General features: G+C 36.9%; 1 long non-coding RNA gene across 1 annotated transcript in view; it reads left to right on the top strand.

The window, feature by feature from the left end:
- Positions 1-420: 420 nt before the first annotated feature.
- Positions 421-22,193, top strand: part of LOC122138508 — a 36,066-nt gene continuing 14,293 nt past the window's right edge. Inside the window, exons 1-2 of the long non-coding RNA XR_006155635.1 lie at positions 421-662; positions 17,717-17,752. This is a non-coding gene — a long non-coding RNA (uncharacterized LOC122138508). The remainder of the gene's footprint in view (positions 663-17,716; positions 17,753-22,193) is intronic.

Genomic DNA, 22,193 nt, shown 5'->3' with positions numbered 1-22,193 from the left:
CCTCGTTAATCGAAAACATACTATCAGAAATCCATAAAGGAACATTAATTTTTAACCAAGGAGTTAGAATTAATTAAATTCAAACGGGGGTTTTAAATAGCTCTAATTTATCAGCATTTGATCAGTTATTTATTTGCATAAAATATTCATAAATAATTTCAAAACCCATTTAACGTTGTCTCCACCATTCAAACATTTAATATTTCTGCCCCTGCAGAACTCAAATATTTGCCCCCAGTCAGTATTCTGTTCTCTATTGTGCATCCTTTAACTTGTCTTCTCTCTTATATCTGTTCAAAATAAAAATAAAAACGACAGTATTAACATCGCTACTCCATGTTCGACCAAATAGAAACAGCACCTCTGTCTGTCCACACATGGCACTGTGAGGAGTTCTTCTTCGCTGGTCATAACAGCGCGAGAGCGCCCTCTAGCTCTGCGTATGAATAAAACATAGCCTACACTAGACAGCTCTCCGGTGAACGCTAATCGGGATTGTTTAGTAGCCAAATATGGATGTGATTGATAGTATTCTATAAAGAAATATGAAGTATACATGAGAACGCATTAACATTTTTCTAAACATTCACTCTTTATTTCTAAACGTCCTAAGGGAATACTTGGTTGGCATGAACTTTATCAGCGGTCTCAAGATTGAACAGGTAAAGTTATGTGCTTCTTAATCACACTATAAATGATCCACAATTGCTTTTGAATTGATAAGTTTTGGATTGTGCACCTCATATAACTGAATGCATCCTTATTTAACATTGTTGCATAATTTTAAATTAACTTTACAAGATGATTTATTATAAAAATTGACACTGTTAATACGTTGCAATAGACTAATAACTCCGGTAGATGTCACTGTTTACCCACTTTTTGTAGTACAGAAGTGGATGCCTGTTTAATGCCAAATAATAGTGCAGGTCCAGTCCTTTTATTTTTGTGGACCCTTGTGCAACCGTATAGGATGTTTTACTGCATGTATAACTCTGTTAACCTGTGTTCACGGCGTCCCAGACCAGAGTGTGTGAGCGGTAGTTGTGTGAACCTGAGTTAGGAAGAGTTTCTCAGCTTTGGTGTTTTCACATCATGTCCACTTAAAGCATGGGTCCCCAACCCTGCTCCTGGAGAGCTACTGTCCTGCAGACTTCAGCTCCAACCCCAATCAAACATGCCTGAAGCAGCTAAACAAGTTGTTCAGGGCTACTTGATCATTACAGACAGGTGTGTTGGAGCAGGGTTGGAACTGAAGTCTGCAGGATAGTAGCTCTCCAGGAGCAGGGTTGGAGATCCCTGACTTAAAGTGAAATACAGGAAATGGAAAACCTGGAGTGTAGCTGAAGGGGACTGATGTTGAGTGAACACTGAGGAGAAGTTACTGTCGAGCCACTCCACCCATGCTTATGTGGAGTGGAAAACAAGTAAAGTACATAAAAAAAGAATACCACTACTACTAATAATAATATAAAATTCAGAATAAGGGTACAATAGGATATACAAATATCAAATAAATTAATTACACCCACAATATAACTAGATAAGCACAAAACAAAAATAAATGCGAGGTGGTAGAGTGCTTTGCCTTATTTTAGAACTATTATTTGTTTTGGCGTCAGAAAAATATACAAGCTAAGTGATAAAATTTAGTTTTTGTTTCTAGAACTACTGTATCAAAACAATACCACACTTAAACACTTTCAGTCTGAATATCAACATTTTGTGATTCCACTTACCCGTGTGATATTGCTTAAATGCCTGAGTCTGTTTTCATAACTAGTGCATGAGTTTGCGGTGATGATTAAGTAAATTCTATGCTTTGAACACCCCACCTATCATCTTTTTTAATGGTCTCCCAAAACCGCAGATTGTCTCCTGTTTAAACTTGCCTACTCTTACAGCGCTCCGACTCAACATCCTGCTATTTAGGTGAGGGGTTGGACAGAGCAATAGGCTGTAATCTTCAGCATGGATGAGAACGAAAACATTTGTAACCTACAAGTTGATTTAGTTAGTTAATTAAACACTAATGCACCGTTAAACATTACACCACCAGATGATGGCGATATTGCACACTGAAAGGTCTACCCTGCCGGAAAAGTCACTTAGATGTGTAAGAGCTACTTAGTGGCTGTAAAAAGTGGATGGATGGTATGTCAAGCAGTGTGTGTGTGGTCAATGTTCAGCCTCTTACTTGAGTCTTTAGTAGCCTATTGAACTTTTCATATGATTTAGTCCCTATTCAAAGTGTTTATGCAAAGATTCAGTTTTATTAGACCCTCTTATCTTATTACTAATTGTCTATTTACCTAACAAACAGGTAAATGTTCTCACACAGATGCAGCATAAACAAATTCAAGGTGCCAGAAGCTCGAACAATATGGTTGCACCTTCCAGCGTTTCAAAACTTTGCACGCTCATCACTTACATAAACATATTTTCATTCTATTGTGTTCATGTTTTTCCTCCAGTGCTGCCCACACACCTCCAGTGTGGCGCAGTGCATAACCGGCATGCCTTTAGCTTGTTCTGCGCAGCGTTCGCTCCGACTGTTATTGTGGTGTAAACAGGACATGTTGATTCACATCCCCAGTTATCTCGTTTTTCTCCCTAAACCCATGCATTCCTTGGCGTTTCCTTCAAAGATGAACATAAGGGTCAAGTAAAGGCACTTAGAAACAGGCATAGTGGTGATCTGGGGGAGCTAGAGTAGATCGGTCTGTCTTCCATCAGCCATGTTTAACAGATCATTCCCAGGTTCATGTGACTGGAGACTGCAGGGCAGCTTGGTTTGTTTTAAGAGGGAATGCCTTTAGCATACATTTGAAATATCATGCAGGCTTACTGGCACCATCTCTACGATCATTTATAAAAAGGGATATTTTGAAGTCGCTCAAAACCGTACGCCACCCATACGCATATTTTATAGCTATTGCCCATGCCATCAGTCATGGTGCACTGATAGGCATTGACAAGACGTTTCCAGACTGCTCAAACAGGGGATTACAGAGGCATTTTAAAAGCTCTCGCAGGATGTCAGAGTTCACTTGTGGCCCTTTAAAGACTCTATAACTCTGGAGAGAAACTGGCAAAATCTGCCCCGGTTGGGAATGCCAGGAACGAACCCTCCTGATCCTATTCTTTAGATGGGAGAACATCAGATGTGATGAGCAGAAATTAAACCGACAGTTCTTTTTTTCTCACTGCATATGTGCAACAGAGTCGAGGACGGCTTGTCCAAAAGATATCAGAGGGAATGTTATGTTTATTTATAATACAATAGACATCAGTCAGATTGCCTTTCAGTGAGGCTTGGGAATATAGGTCATGTCTGGAACATGTTTCTGTGAAGCTGTGATGTTAAACATCTCATTTTACCTGTGTTCTTCATAGTGTACATCCTGTTCCACTGTGAAAGCTATCAGCAAGATACCTTTCACAGTGGAACAGGATGTACTGAAAGGCAATTGGCAAATGTACTGAAAGCCTCACTGAAAGGCAATCTGACTGATGGCTGATCAGACAAGATCAGATCAGCTGATACTGATCAGATCAGCCTGTGAAAAGAGATCGTACCTGCATGGCACCCATACAGTATAATATTGTGAACAATATTAAGGAAGGATTGGTTGATATAATGTTGTGATGCCTAAATTCAGTTTTAGCATTTAAAATGACTGATTTTTATTTTATAATATATATATATATAATTATTTATTTATTTAGGCAAAATAGAATAGATTTCCATTATCTGCCATGTGCTGGTTATCAGCCATATAACATCTGCTTATCTGTATCAGATAGAATTTTAATATTGGTGCATCCCTATATTTAAATATTTTAAATGTGTGTCTTAGTTGTGCTTACAATTTAAATGCATTTCCTAATCAACCAAATAAACACTTGAATGCCGTCCTTTGATATTAGGAATGTAAATTGGTTGTTTCGTAATGATCTGATTTGACAATCTGAGCGATACAATATTTGCTGATACTGTACCTTAAATGTGTTGCAATGCAATTATGGTTTAATTAGATTCAGGGGCCCTTGATTGATACATCAATATTATGATTATACAAAACCAGATATATTTTTATTAACTCATAAATGCAACCAAATACATGAACATGTAATTGATCATTACCCCGCTAGTATATATCAAGTTGTGCTTTATTTTGAGTTTATTTAGACAAAATTTTATAAAATTGTAATATTGGCCATTTATTGCTCATCAACCTGTACATTCAAATAATTGGTAGTTTATTTTATTGTTCAGAATTTTCTTTTCAGCCTTTCATGCTTCTTCTGAATCTTTTCCAGGTTTCCCACCCAAGCGCAGAACCAGGTTGTTACAGAGGAAGCGGGTCGTCTCCTTAACCTCTACACTTTATCTTGATCAGATTTCCCTCTGGCTGGGGGTGGGGTGCTGATGGTTGGGTGGGGGGGTGGGTGGCGGTATGCCGTGGAGCTATTGAAATTCCAGAGCTGATTTCACATGTTTTACATTGCCCTCATTCCGATCCCTCCTCTGTGACTCATTTTTGGGCCTACACTAGGGTGTAGAACATGGAGCAGGTGATAGGCGAACTCTTCCCGGCTGACCAGCTCTCTACTGGAAAAACATGAATGAGGAGTGAAGGAGGGATGGCTGGCGGTTGGTCCCCTCTGAGTCGGTTCCCATGTCTTGTTTAGAATTTAATGGGCTGAGACAGTGGGAATCTGACAAGTTTTGTTTAATTTACGAGAAGATGGGCCTGTTTTTGTAGTTTCTCCCCAGGTCACATACCAAGGATTATGTGTGTGTGTGTGTGTGTGAGAGTGTGTGTGTGTGTGTGTGTTTGTTCATGCATAGAATGGTTTCACGTTTCCATTGCCTAGCAATCGTGTCACTGTTGTTAAGCTGGCTTGGCGTCGTGTGTTATCTGCTCTACCTATCCTGATGTTTGTATTTGAAAAGATGGTATCTTGAAAGAAATTGCATGGTGACTTTCCTCTGATATGGAATTTAGCTGGTTATGTCTCACTCACGTATGTGCCTCCTGCCTGCTCACGTCTATGATTTGTACATTCCCATCGACGTCATATGAATTTTTTTTTTAAATGAACTAGGTGAATCCATAATACCCTTTTTTACCCTTGGGATGTACAATATTTATATTATATTGTTATATAGGTTATTGGCTGACATTATATTTTAGACGATAACCGATATTGTACATACTCTTTTCCTCTACATTTAGATGACCTTTGCTGCCATATAACACTCACTTAAAGTTTTTTAAAAACTAACATTGTTAAATGTTCAATGTTCAAAATTCAAATGATCCATTTTTCTTTACATTGTAAAGTTGTGGTGTTTAAATTCACTTGCATTTCAAACCATTGATTTTGATGTTTATTGCTTTATTTTAGTTTTATTTAGACAAAATGTTAATTTTACCTTCAGTTCAGGGACAGTCACATTTACCGTTGAAATTCCCCCTAGTGATATCCAGTTATTTCAGTGGGAAATGTATAATTTCACATGACTCGGTGGTGAAGCAATTTCCCTTTGCGAATTTTGCATCGGGTTCAAGATAGGTGAGCTAGGTGAGCAGTGCTGACCAATAGCATGTGTTCATCCTAGACCTTTGCCAGTTTTGTATAACTCTATATTTCAATACTATAAAATGATGCTGTTTGGAAAGCTGTTATTTAGGGATGTTTCATTTGTTGTCAAAATTGCAAATGTAACCGCACATTTAGGATCCATCTAGCTGTTTTAAAGCAAGGTACTACCATAACAAATTACTAAATTAAAATTTCAGCCTGTTTTTGAGACATTGAATAATTGATCTGCAAGTGGTGTTGAGGTAGTTATCTCCTTGCCATGGCCGCCGGGTTTGATCTTGGCTTTTTCTCCTCAAGAATGCCACAGTCCCTTCCATGTGTCACCCAGGAATTTCCCATCCTTTAAACAAGGAGAATGCAGTGCTAAGATACATAACCAATTAAACAAGTAGCATTTCCTGTGTTCCTTTGAGATTTTTTTTCAAGCTCAAAGTGCCAATCAAGGCTGGAATGCCAGAACATGATTCTTATTTGCTAAGGGTCAGTGCACCATTGCCCCTACATTCTAAAGGCCCATTGTTCCCAGGAGCCGGGAGACTCCATAACCCTCGGCCCCTGCTCTCTTACTCCAGAGCCCCCACATCAAGGGCCCGCACTGTTTACACAGCATCCGCTCCCAGAGTGACCTGCCACGTAAAGGATTAAATAAGGTATGGCCCTCGCAGCAAAGGACAGAGCGATTCAATCACTGCCACAGATAGTTAGGCTGAACGTGAGAGTGGGAGAGGGAGAGAAGAGGCGACTTGGGTCTGGAAGCTTTTTGTGCAGCGAACAATGGTGAGATCTCGCTGTCTTTGTGTGCTTTCTTGATGAACCCACTCAAAGAAACATAAATGTAAAAGAATTTCTCTCTGAGAACACTTTCCGGAAATCTCAAAGCACCATCTGATATTGGAGTACAGACTTAATTCAGGAATATCAATGTTAGTGTTATTAAATGTAATAATTTAGCCTGTAAACTAAATTAGCGTGATGGTGTGACAACTGAAGTTAGCATTGCTTCAGGATTTCCCAGTTAAGGGGTGAGGGATGTGAGCCACCTGTTTAGAGGGTTAATAATGAACATCTTCAGAGTTAAGCGAAAGGGCACGATGGGAAATGAACCCTCTCTGTGCAATCAATTGCTAATTAATGGAAACATGATCATTTTGAGCACTGCAGATGCAGGGGGAATTAGGAAGAATAGATTATACTAAATCCAACCCATTCTCTTGCAAATGCAAGAGCAGCGTTCATTTTTACACAGATTAGTTTGTTTGTTTTACCTCTAAAACAATGAGAAAAATATCATAATTGAGAAAGAAAGTGAATTTTACTCAAATTAAAATGGAAGCTTATTTTAGTCTGAGAATAAACTTAAACCAAACATGTAAAATGTTATTAAAACATATAATCATTTAACAAAAACATTCTATAATATTATTAAACAATATAATAGGGCTGGGTAAAAATATAGATTTCTCGATTTTTAATCGATTCTCATTTTTTACATTCCAGGAATCGATTAGTCTAGCCTGTTTTCACTTTTCAGTTAATGAAGGAACATTGTAGCATGTCTCCCATAACATAAATCGCAATAAGTTTTTGTGCTTTGTTACTTTTGATGTGAAACAAAGACTCAGATTTCAAATTCTTTCAATTTTATTACAATATTAAAACAATAAATGCTGTTTTGGCGCTGTTAAATCACTGTAGAGCCTCAGTTCAAGAGAAGCGGCAGCGCACGTGCACCCATTTTAATACCAGTTTCAGCATGAAATAAACATGAATAAACATCCGAATGTATGTTTTAAAAAAAAGAAAAAAAGAGTACGACTCACTGAAATCCATATACTGTCTCATGTAATCACTCAATCAGTGTTTCAGTCATGGAAAGATGTCAATATAGCTTGTAAACAATATGTCACGTAAAGTCACACTTACCTTAGAAAAACATATTCGATGACCATAAAATGCACTCCGGGGAGGAGAATTTAGCTAAGTATATGCACCAATATAACATTCATTATAATTTTTACTGTTCTTCAATGTTGAATTTACGTTTGAATAAATCTGACATCTTTTTATGACAGCCACCATTTAAATGTTTATATTTCAAAAAATGAATTGGAGTAGAAATACAATTACGTAATTATATCTTTATTATTATAAAAACTGTGTAATTTAAGCATTTGTATACAAATCAGTTAATTTTAACCATCATTATAGTAGTGTAGTACCAACTGACTCATGTATATTTTACAGCATAGTTTTTTTATTTTTTTTGATAAAATTTGGCATGGACTGTACCTGATATATATCCAAAATAATCTAATCAAATTGCAAGCGTGTGAACCAGAATTGAATTGAATTGTAAAATTTGTGTCAAAATCCAATGCTAGTAATGAGTACAGTATTAATGGATTCTAATGTCAGTCCCCATCATTATTGACTGTGATTGGATTATTTGAAACCTAGGTATTCTTCTTAAAAACATTGATCATATTTTTCATTATTTTCTCATCATATTTTTGTCAGCAGTATATTTGAATTAAAACGGTTTTACTATTCATGATGCACATTTTGCATTGTGTATTCATTTCTTTGCATGCTTTACCACTGCATGCAACCCTTCCCATCTTATTTCATGCCTTCTCATTCCAATTCATGCTGTAAGAGAGCTCAGGACATTTTGGCATTATTCTCTGCATATTATTTTCCAAACTTCTATTTATTTCTTCCCTCTGTGAAAGATCTTCCTACTCCAGGTGGATGACAGCATGATGGTGAAAGTGAGCATTGCTGCAAGAGTGTGGCATGAAATGAGAGCTGCTGGATGCTGACCATCTCCCTCAGCTGTGTCTTTAGGAGAAGTGTCTGACATCTTCACGCTCGCATTGGAAGAGAACAGGCAGACGGTGTGCATTGTTAGCATGAAGGGCATTCTATCTATTCCCCTCTGTCAGGGACATCAGCAGCTGTAGAAAAGCTCTGCACACCTTCAGATTGATTCTGCTTCAGTGGCAGCTGATTAGATTTCACTTAGCTTTTATTTTCTTTGGCTTCTGGTAATAGCAGAGCCATAACAACAACAACAAAAAAAATGTTTGGATGAATTAGCTTTTGTAAAATCAGTTTATTTGTGCAGACAAACACTGCGACACAGGAACCAAAAGCAACCAAAAGAAGAGGTACATTGGCAGCTGTTGCTGGAGAAGTCAAAGTTTCCGTTACTTCATTATCAGTTATTGCCAAATTAACGTTAACTCAGAATGCCACTGTCGCAATTTGCCCCCTTGTGGCATTTTGATACACAATTAATTTGTTTGTGAAGCTGACGTTTTATCCAAACAGACCTGTGATGTTTCTCTTTTCGTCTCCAGTAAGAAACAGGACAGAAAAAGCATTTTTCCTCCTCTTATTGACCATGGTGGAATGAATTATTAATAAATGAAAAGCTATAGAACAAATGACCGCCAATACTTTTGCCTAAGGCTGCAGTGTTAAACAGCATAAATATTTATAAAGTTAGACTCTACAGAAGTAGCAAGTAGTGTGTTTTCGTATAAAAGAAAAGCTAATTTTTGACAACTCTCACCTCGCATAGTTATGATCAGAATACATCACATTCTGATTCACATATTGTGTAGTCACACAGGTTTAAATATTTCAAACCCATCTGGAATTATGGGATATATAATTCTGCACATGCAGTCCACATTTGACTCACTTTTGGAAACAAATGACTTTGGGTCTAGCTGTGAAATGTGGCTCAATCATAGTGGCATCAGTCAGATTAGCTGATTACAGTTTTCGTCATTGAGGACATTGCAAGTAACTTTTTACAGATGAAGCAATTACGATTTAGTTCTAGTCAAATGGGATCATTTGAAATTGCAGAAATAGTTGTAGAAAGCAATGGCAGCAGCGTAATTACTAATTAACCAAAGTTGGTATGGCAGACATTATTTATAATTGTTTAACATCACTGAGCATCTGTAGAACTGCTTCCACTGTCTTATTAAAAATTGTAAGAATTCCAGGTGGTCTCATGCATACACACATTCAAACTAGAACACATCAGATCAGTCACGTCATATACTCCATACATTCTCAAATCCACATTTGTACATTCAAGAGATAATGAAAAATAAAACTGCCTTGATATTGAGTGCTTTAGCAGTGTGTGAATTCTGAATGCTTTGACCTGTGACTTGCTGCTCAAATGCAGAAACCAGATTGAAACAAGGGGGTCAGTGCTGTTTGGTCTCTAAACTGCTGTCTTTGTGACTATGTTGGGTATGCCAAGAATTCCACAGATCACTGTGTGTGCCGATATGGCTCAAAGGTATGCAGTCACGTTAACAGAAACCTGACCTACCTGACTGATCGAAACTACACCCACGCGTTATTAAGCTCACAATGCTTGTGTGGGAAACAATGAAACTGTCTTGGAAGCTAATTCCTTCCCAGATAGGGGATGGAGATGGACAGCTTTGAATGAAATGAGGTATGTGAAGAGAAATGCCAAGGTCTTCTCTTCATTCTGTGTTCTGTGGTTGCCAGGATATGCTTAGATTTCTTTTATATTTTAGATTTTTTTTTCAGACACCACTGGCAAACAGCTTTATATGATTTCTATTTGATGCTGCTGCCTCAAAATGCACTGTTTTTTCAACATTCAGTACCTCGTGTTTGAGAAGACTTAATAAGACTCAATAAAATAATTAATTTTTAAAGTCTTGCTGTTATGTTGTACAATATGTTGCATTGCAACATTGCTTGATTTTTTTATTAATATTTTTCTAGGATGATTTGCGTCCTCAGTGTATTAATTCTTACATTCAGAAATACATGCATTCAAATAAATGCATATTTCACTCTGATGTCTGAATGAAACGGATTTGTTTCCCAGTCCTAGTGGAAGTGCATTCCTGAGGGCTTTTGTGGTTCTTGTTTTATCCTCCCTGCCTGGCCCAACCCAGCTGTGGGAACAGGACTATGGGGCGTAACATCGTGCCCAGTCCTCTCACATACTTAAACATGCATGCACGCACATATCTGTTCACTATACAGTATACAGCATGCACCCTCCTTTGCCACAAAAAAAATTAAAAAATAAAAATAAAAATTACTTTATAATTACTTTATAAAACACAGAAAATTCAATGTCTTGTGCTATTAGATAGATTAACTCATTTGTTTCTTGGACCATTTGAACATAAAAAACATGAAGTTTAACTGACTTTTCTTTGCATGTTCTCCCTGTGTCTGCGTGGGTTTAAGCTGGGTGCTCCGGTTTCCTCTCACAGCCCAAAGACATGCAGGTTAGGATAAATGAATAATCTAAATGTGTGTGTAAAGACAAGACTTGTGTATGGATCGACTTGTGTGGATTAACTGGTTCTCTCCATGAATATAGCCATAGATGCTGGATTGGTGTTAAGAAAGAAATAAGCAAACAAAACAGACTTTTCCTATATTCTATGTTCTTATAAATTTCCGGTAATTATATATTCAAATATTCATGAATACTGAAAAAAATGTCTGTAGTTCATGTAAAATTTAAATATCAAAGAATTTTCCAGTTTTTAGGTAAATTAAATTATATTTAAGTAAAATATGGAAAATATATGTTTTGTATTATTTTATAGATGCAACTCAAAATATATATTGTTTATAGACACTATATGTAGATTGCTGCTAAGTACCCAAAATGCATCTTTCTCCATATACAACCATTCAAAAGTAAATGGCACTATATTAGATGTTGTACTAATGTCTGTTTTATTTATTTAATAGTTTAAATATTTCTTTATTTTGTGGCTCTTAAAGGTGTGAAAATGCGTATCATCATGCGTAACCTCACAGTTCAGGAATCATGTCAAGTTTTTAGTGCCACAATAGAGAATGTTTCGAAGCAGCTCTATCTGAGGCAAATTAAAATTCTTCTATAAAGCAGCTCTAAGACAAAAGTGTCATTATTCAATTCCAGTCAATGCTGATACAGTTCAATAGCTGTGTAAAGTTCATAACTTATAAAACTATTTCAATTCAGCTGTACATTTCAGTCAGTTCAGTGTTGATTCAGTTTAGTTCAATAACTTAATGTTGCAAAATCCATCTTGAACAATAGTCGCTAGCAAAAGCCTTGTGGAGTTTTTGAGATCAGCCAGTCATAGTTGTCAGGTTGTTGCTTTTTTGCAGCTCCCAATTAATTCGTCACATGACATGTATGAGGATTAGCCAATCAGAGCTGCCAATTTCAGCTACTTCAGTGTGCACTGCAGTATACATCAGATGGCCATTAAACTGTGGGTGGCCTGTGGGTGCGTCGTCTGAGAATAATTTTGATAGATCCATGTGATGCTTTCTGTCGTCTTGTCAAACCCACGTGAGGGACCTAAACTCAGACTGTGTGACTGCGGCTACATACAGGCATCAGCCAGAACACTCAAAACTGGCGCATAATCCGGCAGAGTGCCGCATGCAGCTCTCAGCCAGTCCTCATTAACCTGCCGTATCCTCAACTCAGACCTGTGTGGATGACATCCTTTGGGGAGCCAGGAGTGTGTGCTCATTAGACAAGCCCACACACACTGCCTACCTCGGGTCAAGAGCATCTTCTGTAGCCACCTTCTCCGTTCCCCTGGCTGATTGATGCCATTAAGATGTCACAGCGTCTCACGTAAAGCCCTCCACTTTAGTGATGATGAGTAGGCACAGGACAGCCACGCTAAGAAGGCCACCGATTTCAAAAAAACATTTTTCCAGTAGACTAATTTTCATGTCTGAAAAACATTAGGTTTACTCTACTCACATTTTTCTATACCTTATTGGCCTGCTGAAAATTTAGGCCTACTGTGTTTAGGCCTAAGTAATAAGAAAATTAGGCCTACTGTATGTGGGGTAAAATGCATTATGAAACGGATCAAATTAAATGAGCCCTTGAAAGTGATCTTTTACATACAATGCTCTTATCACGTTGGTTTGAACTGTGTTTTGCGCTGTTGGCATTTTCTTTGTTTTGGCTCCATGCAGTGGTTTTTCTGAAGGGTCAATGACATTCTGTGCCCTTTCCAGTTTACAGTCTGATTATGTCACATCAGCTTGTGAAAGCCGACTGATGTCAGCGGTGCGGTAACAAAACAGCTCGCTTCTCTGATTTTTTTTAATTGTGTACTCTAAATGAACATTGTTGCTAGGCACTTGAGGAACCTTGTCCCATTTGATCTCTTTTATAATCTGTAAAATCATGGGTTTTACAAACAAAAAGATTTTTTTTCCCTTTCACTTTTTTTTAACAATAAATAGCTGGAGTTCTTAAGTTCACCCTGCAAAAATAACCTGTGTTTATTTTACTCATAAAACAGTAATTCAATTCCTACTGTATGCTTTATTTATTTTTTTAAACCAGACTTTATTCAGTGCACTTTTTAAATTTAAATCTCATAAACTTTTGAGACCTTTGTCTTTCTCTTTAATTATTCCTTCCCTTTCTAGCATGTACTTATTTGGACAATGCCTAAAACTTGGTATTACAAGCACTTCCTCTGTCTGTTTGCCTCTTTAAGAAGAATCTCTTTATGTATTCCCCAATTGTAAGTCGCTTTGTATAAAAGCGTCTGCAAAATGACTAAATGTAAATGTAGGCCTAAATGTAAATGAGTCAAAGAATGCAAAATCAATACAAATGGACTGCGTACATATTCACTAAGGTGTGAGAGCGTGGGCTGGCCTGTTCAATATTCAGATACCTTTTTTACACATTTATGGCCTTATAAAAGGTTTCAAAGTGGACCGATCTGATAAACTGACCTCCTGACTAGCCAAATAAAAGGGCATGGGACAATCTTATCTGAGTTATGTTTTCTTTTGTGACCTTGGAAACCCATTTGATTAGGGGCACTTGAAACGCTTGCGGCAAAATCATTTCTCGTTTTCTAACTAAACGTGGCGTGGTTTTATCAGTTTACCTTGATCTGATCAGCTGGGATCCCAGCAGCCCTCACACGCTATTGGAGGTGTGGCAAGATCACATTACTGTACACAGAAAAGCCTAGAAACTTTAACATCACATGTTATACAAGTATCTCTTTACCATTGAAGGCCTCAGCTGGTGTTTAGAAAGAATTCTTGCTGACTGTAGGCAGAGAATAAAACCATGGCCAACATGGCAGGTGTGATGCTGGCAGTGATTTATTTATTTATTATTTCTTTCATTTTGCATCTTCACACATTTTGCTCAGTGTTGATTTTTGCTTTTGTGTCACAGATAATATAACATTATTTAATTCGAGGGGGAATAACTTATTGTACTGCTTTTTTTTGTGTGTTTTTCGGTAATGAAATGACTTCTGATAATGGTACATTTTTACATGATGCAATAAGTGCAAGTAAACCTGCTCCTGACTATGATAAACACTTTTAATTAATTACTAACTGAAACAATGAGGCTGTTTTCCCCCATTTTTTGCAATTAAATGATGTTTGACCAATATTCTGCATTTTTTCTTTTTGTCTTGTCTCATGTTGACGGTATCTGTACTACAGATGACAATGTTCCATTAACCATTATCTTATCTTCTCAAATTAGGTCAGGAAGCCATGGTCTTATATAGCCACAACTGTGAGAATAAAGTATTTAGAGTCTTTGGAATTCTGTGATCAACCATTGGCTTAAATAAAGTTATTGAAAAAAAAAATCATATCACCTATTAAAAGAATAGAATTTGTGTCAGTTCAGGTTTTTGTCTTTCCCCATAGATCCATATTGATCTATCAGAAACGTACGGTACTGACATAAACTTTGCTTTGAACATGCTGAATTCCTTTGGAAGCTGCAACGAATATGGGCAACATGATATAATGTCACCCTCTAAACAACAAACAATAATGTATATATTATTATTTCCCTTTAAATTGTCTGTTTTTTGTTTTCCTGTGGTGGCAAAGCTGAATGTTCAGCAGCAATACTTTAGTCCTCAGTGTCACATGATCCTTCAGAAATCAATTTAATATGCTGATTTGGTGCTCCAGAAACATTTCTTATTATTATCGATGTTAAAAAAGCTGCTTAACATTAGGAAACAGGATTATTTGATGAATGGAAAAGTTCGAAAGAACAGCATTTTTTTGCAATAGAAAACTATAACAACTTTTGCTCAATTTAATGCATCTTTGCTGAATAAAAGTATTATTTTCTTTCACAAAAACAAAATCTTACTGACCCCAGTGAATTATGAACTGTAGCATATATTTATAAAAAACAACAACATTGCAAATCATGTTTCTTCAAAACTTGTACTCTTTGTATTGAGCCAAGAGATGTCTTTTCATTAGGTCAGAGATCACCAAACTTGAACTTTGGTACACAGTGGAAGATGGAACTTCTTCACGTGCTTGCGTTTCCACTCTCCCACATTTGCACGCGTATTGTAAGTGCACTGAGCTCAAAGTCTGCCGTGACCGCATCTTAAGCCTTCCGCTCATTAGCTGGATGCTGCTAGCTGCTTCTCAAGGAAGATGTGCTTATTTTGACAGTCTGGCAGCCTGAAATGAGTGGAATTCACTTTGTTCTGTTCGTTTACCAGATATGGTTCCAGAGACCACAGTGGTTATTAAATCTAATATCCTGTTTAAAGCCTTTTTTTAAACTGAGTTCAGCCTTTCAATTAATTTGTGCGTTGTTTAGCAGTGACCCAGTAATAAACTACAAAATGTGACCTGAACCTGCATTATCTTTTTGCCTTTGTATTGAAAGATAAACTGTGTATAATAGTGTGTTTCATGACTCGTCAGCCGAGTTTTCTGTCGTCAATTCTGTGGTCTGCACACCCAATGTTCTCCCCTCTGCATGTGTTTAGCATGCCGTGTCTCAGGAAAAAGCCACCACAACTATGTCATGCAGACATTTATTTTGGCCTTGTAAAACTACCCAAATGTTGTGGCATTTTTGAAAATAGTTTGTACCGTTTGTGTTACAAAAACCGGCCCGGGGACAGAGCTTTCTGAGGCAATACGAGACCTTTACGGAAGGCGTACACTGAGGCAGTTGAAATGTTTTAATTGACGTGAAAAAAAGGCTTGATAACACTGGACGTCACTCAGCCCACACTAAAGCAAACAGATCTGAACTTGTCAAAGGCCTTTGACGTCCCTCTTGCAGTGTAGGTCATATTATCTTCAGCTCGGACGGACTGTGGTTGAACCGCTATGAAGGAACCATTCCCTCACTCTTTCATTTGGCCGTCTCTCTCTCTCACACGCCACCTCGCTTTGCTTCCTTATTCGTGGTGTGCTAAACCTCACTATTATTCAGCAGATCCACACACCTCTGTGTTGTTTGTTCAATGCTGTTGGTTATGGAAGCCTATGACACTGCTGAAAGAGACTTTTGTCATGTGAGAGCAATAGTTCAGTCTCTGTGTGGTATCCCCCCTGCGCCTTCAAATAAACAAACACACAGGCTGATTTGCTGACCTCTTGGTTAGTGACAAATGTACGTCATACATCACCGTCACCTTTGAAACTACCAAGTCATTCACATGCCGGCCTGCCATCAAAGACCAAAACACATGAGTTTAGTTTTGGCCTCTAGCCTTTGGCACAGACTTTGAGCTTATTTGTTTATTTGTGAGTGTGTCATGTATATCCTATCAAGATATGTTTTTAAGCATTAAGAAATCTTTTAAATGTGATGTTTGTCTGGGTCTTTATGCTGTCTGACACATCCTGCTTCTGTTTGTAGCCCAATAATGACTTCCAATCAATTTAAGTATTCAGAAAGTCAGAATAAGCAGTATGATATGTGGTCTGTACAGGTTACCCAATTAACTAATTTACAGTTAACTAATTCCAACTTAAAATATGGTGTTGTGGTGCTGTTTACTCACAACAAAAACAGTAGTTAAAATTTCTACTTTCATTTGTTGTCACTGAAACTAACAGTATATGATCTTTGTTGATTAGGTAGCACTTTTCAATAAGGTTTAGGTGACTGAGCTATTAATGAATAACAATTTTACAGAATGTATGAATGTATGTAAGTTAATGTTAAGTTATAAATATACTATTCTTCTTTCATGTTTTCTTGAATTCCAACTTGTCACTTACCACTTACATGCATGCGTTAGCATTTACATAATAACCTTAAGAAGGTAAAAACAGCTTAAAAACAGCTTTGGCCGCACATTCCATTCCATTTTGCTACATCTGAAAAAGTCAAGTTCTTCCACTTCTTTCATAGAGCAAAGGACAGTGGGCAAATTAGTCCAAAGAGCATGAATGGATGCACTTAACACACCTTAAACAATCTATTTTAAACATATTATGATTTGTAATGCAATAATTCTTATCTTTTTTTATTAGAACATGTAGGTAAAAATAAGCCAAGTGGATCTCCAGATAGTAACAGCATTGACTGTTTGCCTAAGGAAGGAATTTTTTTTTTCTCACACGTCAAAGACACCTTTTATGAAATGAAAAAAAAAAAGATGTTATTGTTATACTGTATATTTCTTTTCACGTTCCAAATATAAGAGGGAAATATTTAATCAGTACATGCTTGGGTTATGACAGACACATTTCTCTGGAATGTGCAAATTCAGCTTTTACTCTGACACATTTAACATGTTTTTATTTTGCCAGTGCAATCATTTGAAATAAGATTTGAATAAAATCATGCAGCAAGAGCATAATTATATGCACAATCATTCATACATTTTGACAACTTTGATATGCACGATTCATTTGGACTTGGTGAATGCATTTCGAATGATGCCAGATTATTTGCTTTGGATGGAGGCGTCTTGTAATTTACTGCAGCATGTTAAGATTAATTTTGTTTGGTGTTACTCATAAAAAGAGCTCTTACAGTATGTATGGATTCTCATTGTTTGTTTGTTTATACAGTATGTTCCAGAAAGATGAGGTTCTTTGCATCTCACATAGGAAACCAGGTGTACTTTTAGCAGAAATTGTGATAGGCACAGCAGTGTCGAAAAAGGAATAGTTCTATCAAAAAATGTGAATATTTAGTAATAATTTACTAACCTTCATGTGATTTTAAAACCATCTGATTTTCTTCCTTCTCAAAAAAAAAATCATCTTTTGTGTTTTACAGAAGGAATATGAGGACTGGGACTGTCAAGCTCAAGCAGTAAGTTATCTATGCATATGTTCAGATGCTATTCGAAAGTTTCTTACACTTGACTGATAATTTTCAGTTAGCTGGTAACTGCTGCATCCAGATCATTGAGACTGTGAACAAATCCTTGAACAAATCACTGATTCATTGAAAAGATCTAGCTCAAAAGACCAATTCTTTCACGAATGTGAATAAATTGGTCTTTTGAGTCCGTTCTTTTCAGTTCAGTGACTATTTTGTTCAGTATAACTTTTGTGAATATTCCAAGGACATCCAACAAGAACATGAACATACAACTGGGTCAGATATCAAGATTTTCAGTGGGCTTTTTGGCCTATTTCTTGCGCAAACCTTATCTTTTACCTTTAAAAAACTCTGCTTCGTGTCGTGGCTGCATCAACACCTCGGGTGTGCAATATTTTTCTAATATTTCAGTGGCCGTCGTCAATTATTCCTTACAAATAGTATGAAGCACTTTTATGGCATTTAATTTATAATTCTGAGGTTTCTCATAGTCCCAGTCAGCATCTAGTTTCAATATACTGAAAAGATTGACAAGGATATTCTTCAAAAATGTTTGTTCTATACAGAAAAAGTACTACAGGGTTTATTATGACATGAGAATGAGTTTTTGGTTGAACTAGCTATTCCATTAAGAGGAGGAGTAAGGGGCCATTCACACAGAATGTGTTTTTCCATTCCAATGTGCTACTTTTTCTTTGTTTTTCTATATAAACATGCGCTTGACGGATGTGTATGACCATTGCACTCATGTCTTGTATCTTCTGCAGCTTCTCGCACGTAAACGCAGCATTTTTAAGATGCTGTGTCAAGTTAAAAGAATTTCAACTTTTACACACAACACCATGTCCTAAAACAGTGGACCAATCAGAAGATCCCAGATGCTGGGCAAGCATTGCAGCTTTTGTTTACAATTGATCATGCTTTCAACAATTCCATTCATTTCATTTTCACACATTTGACCTCTATTTGTCATTACCACATATTTGGCCATATTTCCGAGTTTTCGGTTTATTTGCATGCACTTATATGCAAATGCTCAGTGTCATTCGCAATGACTCAACCCCCGTGTTTGCACATCACTTCAGAGCTCTTGCCTCTTGCCTGTCTTCTCTCCAAAAGCGGAAAACTGGAAGAATCCACGCAAGGAAACAAAGATCTGCTCAGGCACCTCTTCGCTGGCAAAATTCAGCGTCTGCTCCACTCACCTTGAGACGTCCACCCCCACCTTTCTCACCCCCACACCCAAGAAAATGTGCCATCTAGAAATGGACTATGGCTGAGAGAAAGAGAGGGAAAAAAAGAAAGCAATTAGTCATCGATTTCAAAGAGAGTGTATAATAAAACGTTTCCCCCCTAAGGTAAACCTGCAGAATACAAACACGAATTAACCGCCCACACGAGCCCTGTGAATAAGGCTAGAAGAATGTATGGCAGCCCACACAACCGCTATTAAAGAGTGACACACTTAGACACACCGACACATGTAGTTTTGCCCCTCACCTCCCTGTCACTCTCACTCTCCCTGGCTTAGAGGAGTCGTACAGCCTTTCAATATTCATCATGTAAAAAGCACAGGCTATACTCGGGTCCTCAGATCTTTTCACACTCGCATGATGGAGTTCTTTCATAGCCGTGCGCTGCTGGGTGAGATAAATGTACACCAAAACCTATATGTAAACGTGAGCATGCGCTGCCAGAAATGTGTGAAAATAAGAGATAAAGTGATACATTTAGTGAGGTTTGTTTAACTTGTAAAAAAAAATGTGCTGAGAAAAAAATAAACAAACATATACATAAAATATTTTTTTTTTCTCTGGGAGCTCATGGCAGTTTTTTTTTTCCTCTGGTAAATTTATCTTGCTCGGTATTTACAGGAAATTTACAGTTTTTTATGTAATATAATATTCATTATATTATATTATATTATATTATATTATATTATATTGAAATTTAGCAGTCATTATTAATTGGCTCTTATTGATGCTTGCATTTAGCAGTCAAAACTGTTTACTGTACATTATCTTTTATAAATTGAGTCCAAAATCCAATTTTACCTTTTTTTCTTGTCTCTACAAATGTTGTATATAAGTCTTTTTTTCTACAACTGAATCAATACATGATTTTGCATATGAAATTGCTTTAAATATTGTTTTATGTTATAATAAAATAATACAATTTTAACAACAATGTCATATTTTTGCTGACTTTGTTGTTGAAAAGATGAAATTATGTCATCCTGTCTTACTGAGTCTGCCATGTTTCTGTTAGAGGACTCAGTTTGGACACCTACTCGACACCCTCCCGCTCTCTGCTGTTACCCTAGCAACGACTATGGTTACTAGGGTGTCTTGTCTCCCAATGGGCTTTCACTGCGTTTGACTGTTTTTGAATCGAGAGAGAGAGAGAAAGTGAGAGGACAAGTGTTTGTGAAAAATCCACTTTCAGAATTTCCCAATCCCACATGCAACTTAAACTGCAATCGCATCAAAACACCAGCAAAGGTTAAACCTCAGATCACTTTGACCTTTTTTAAAATCTCATTGTGTAGGCCCTCACAGGCCTCAAACCTTTGGAAAAAAGTACAGAAATACTTCTTAGAACAGGACGCTTAAGTAGAGAATTGGTACAATTTGTTCCCTAAGTGGTCACAAAACTCTAAAAAAAGTATTTTTTTTTTGTATATATGTGTGTGTGTGTATATATATATATATATATATATATATATATATATATATATATATATATATACACACATATAATGTAATATATTTATATTGATGTATATTATATGTATGAATATATATAAACACACCCCTACACACCCCCACTATATATATACACATATATACAATAAAAAATACTTGTAAGGGTTTTGTGACCACTTAGGGAACAATTTGTACCAATTCTTTACTTAAGCATCCTTTTCTAAGAAGTATTTCTGTACTTTTTCCAAAGGTTTGAGGATTTATAGTACATGCCACTCTGAAGTACTTGAGAGAGTACCATGGTATTATCCAAAATCCATGGTACTTTTTTGTGTGACAAAGAATGTCCTTTGTTTTGTCTGAGAAACCCAGCAAATGTGTCATAGGTTTGTGTTGAGGATAAGCACACTTGCCACAGAAGTGTGACATCAATAGAGTCTTAGTTTCCAGGAAAGAGATATTGTCTGTTCTGTCCCTTCACCCACATGGTGCAGATGAGACATGATGAACTACTTCTCTGGGGCCACTCTGGGATGTCCAGAGATGAGCTCTTTCAGTTTTTGAATTGTGAGTGTGTGATGGCAAAAATGACTGGGGCTGAACTGATGTGATGTCTGACCGCTGAGGACAATGCTGAAAGGAAACATGCCTACTGTGTCTGTCACTGTTTGCTTAATCATATTTTCCATAAAATGGGGATTTTAGGTTAAATGTTTTTTTTTCCTGTGTTTTGTAGTCTTAAGCAATATTTTGTAAAATGCAGAAGAATATTTCTATGATATAAACAATGTATGATAAATACATCTGTTAAACACAGTGGTTGTAGCTCAACAGGTAGCAGAGGTTTGAGTCCCAGAAAATGCACATGCTAATTTAAACATTGCATACCTTGATAAAACATTGCATACCTTATGGCACATATGTTGGTATTACAGTGAGTATAAAGACTCATTTGCAACCCTGTTCTTAATATAATATAAAAAGGCTACAGCAGCTAAAGTGACGTCAGCAGAAAACGAAAGTTGTCTCAGAGAAAAAGAAAATTATTACATTTTGTTTAAAGGTTATGAAGACAACATTTTTTAATGTGCACCAATGAATTTTTTCACCAGGAAAGTGCACAAAGTAAATGGGGTCATTTCTTTATATTCCTCTTTATTCTCTTTCTATCTTTTTTAGTTAAGAACTAAATAACTAATAATAAATATCTCCTTTCTTTTTTTTTTTTTTTTTTTTTTGGAAGAACAACAATACATCCAAAGCTCAAAAAGTGATTTTCATGCAGGCTGCAATGCCAGACAGAAGTTGGTGGCCTTTAGTAAACAGTAGAAAATGGTCATGATGGTCTGACCTCCAAACATTATTGAAGCAGACTCTCATAAGGGTCTCGATGTGACTCATCGCCCTGTGCGGTGTCTGAAGTAGGTAGGGTTGACACTAGCGCTAATGTATGCAAAAGGTTTTCACTTATCAAGAGCTGTTAGCTCATCATTGTGAAATGTCAGACCAATTTCTGTCTGTATGATTCACCCAGGTGTTCTTTGTTGCTACATGTTGCCCCCAGAATTTAGAATACATCAACGGCATTGATGTATTTTAACATGGCCGTGAGAAACTTGGACTTTTCCCCCTCATGCCTTGACTGATGCTTGCATGTAGTTTTAAACATTAAAGTCCACAACCAGTGGCACTTTAACGTTACTGAATTAGACAATCAAGGTCCA

This window comes from Cyprinus carpio, chromosome B9, assembly GCF_018340385.1.
Source record: "Cyprinus carpio isolate SPL01 chromosome B9, ASM1834038v1, whole genome shotgun sequence".
NCBI classification, from domain to species: Eukaryota; Metazoa; Chordata; class Actinopteri; order Cypriniformes; family Cyprinidae; genus Cyprinus; species Cyprinus carpio.
This window is presented reverse-complemented; position numbering and strand designations above follow the sequence as displayed.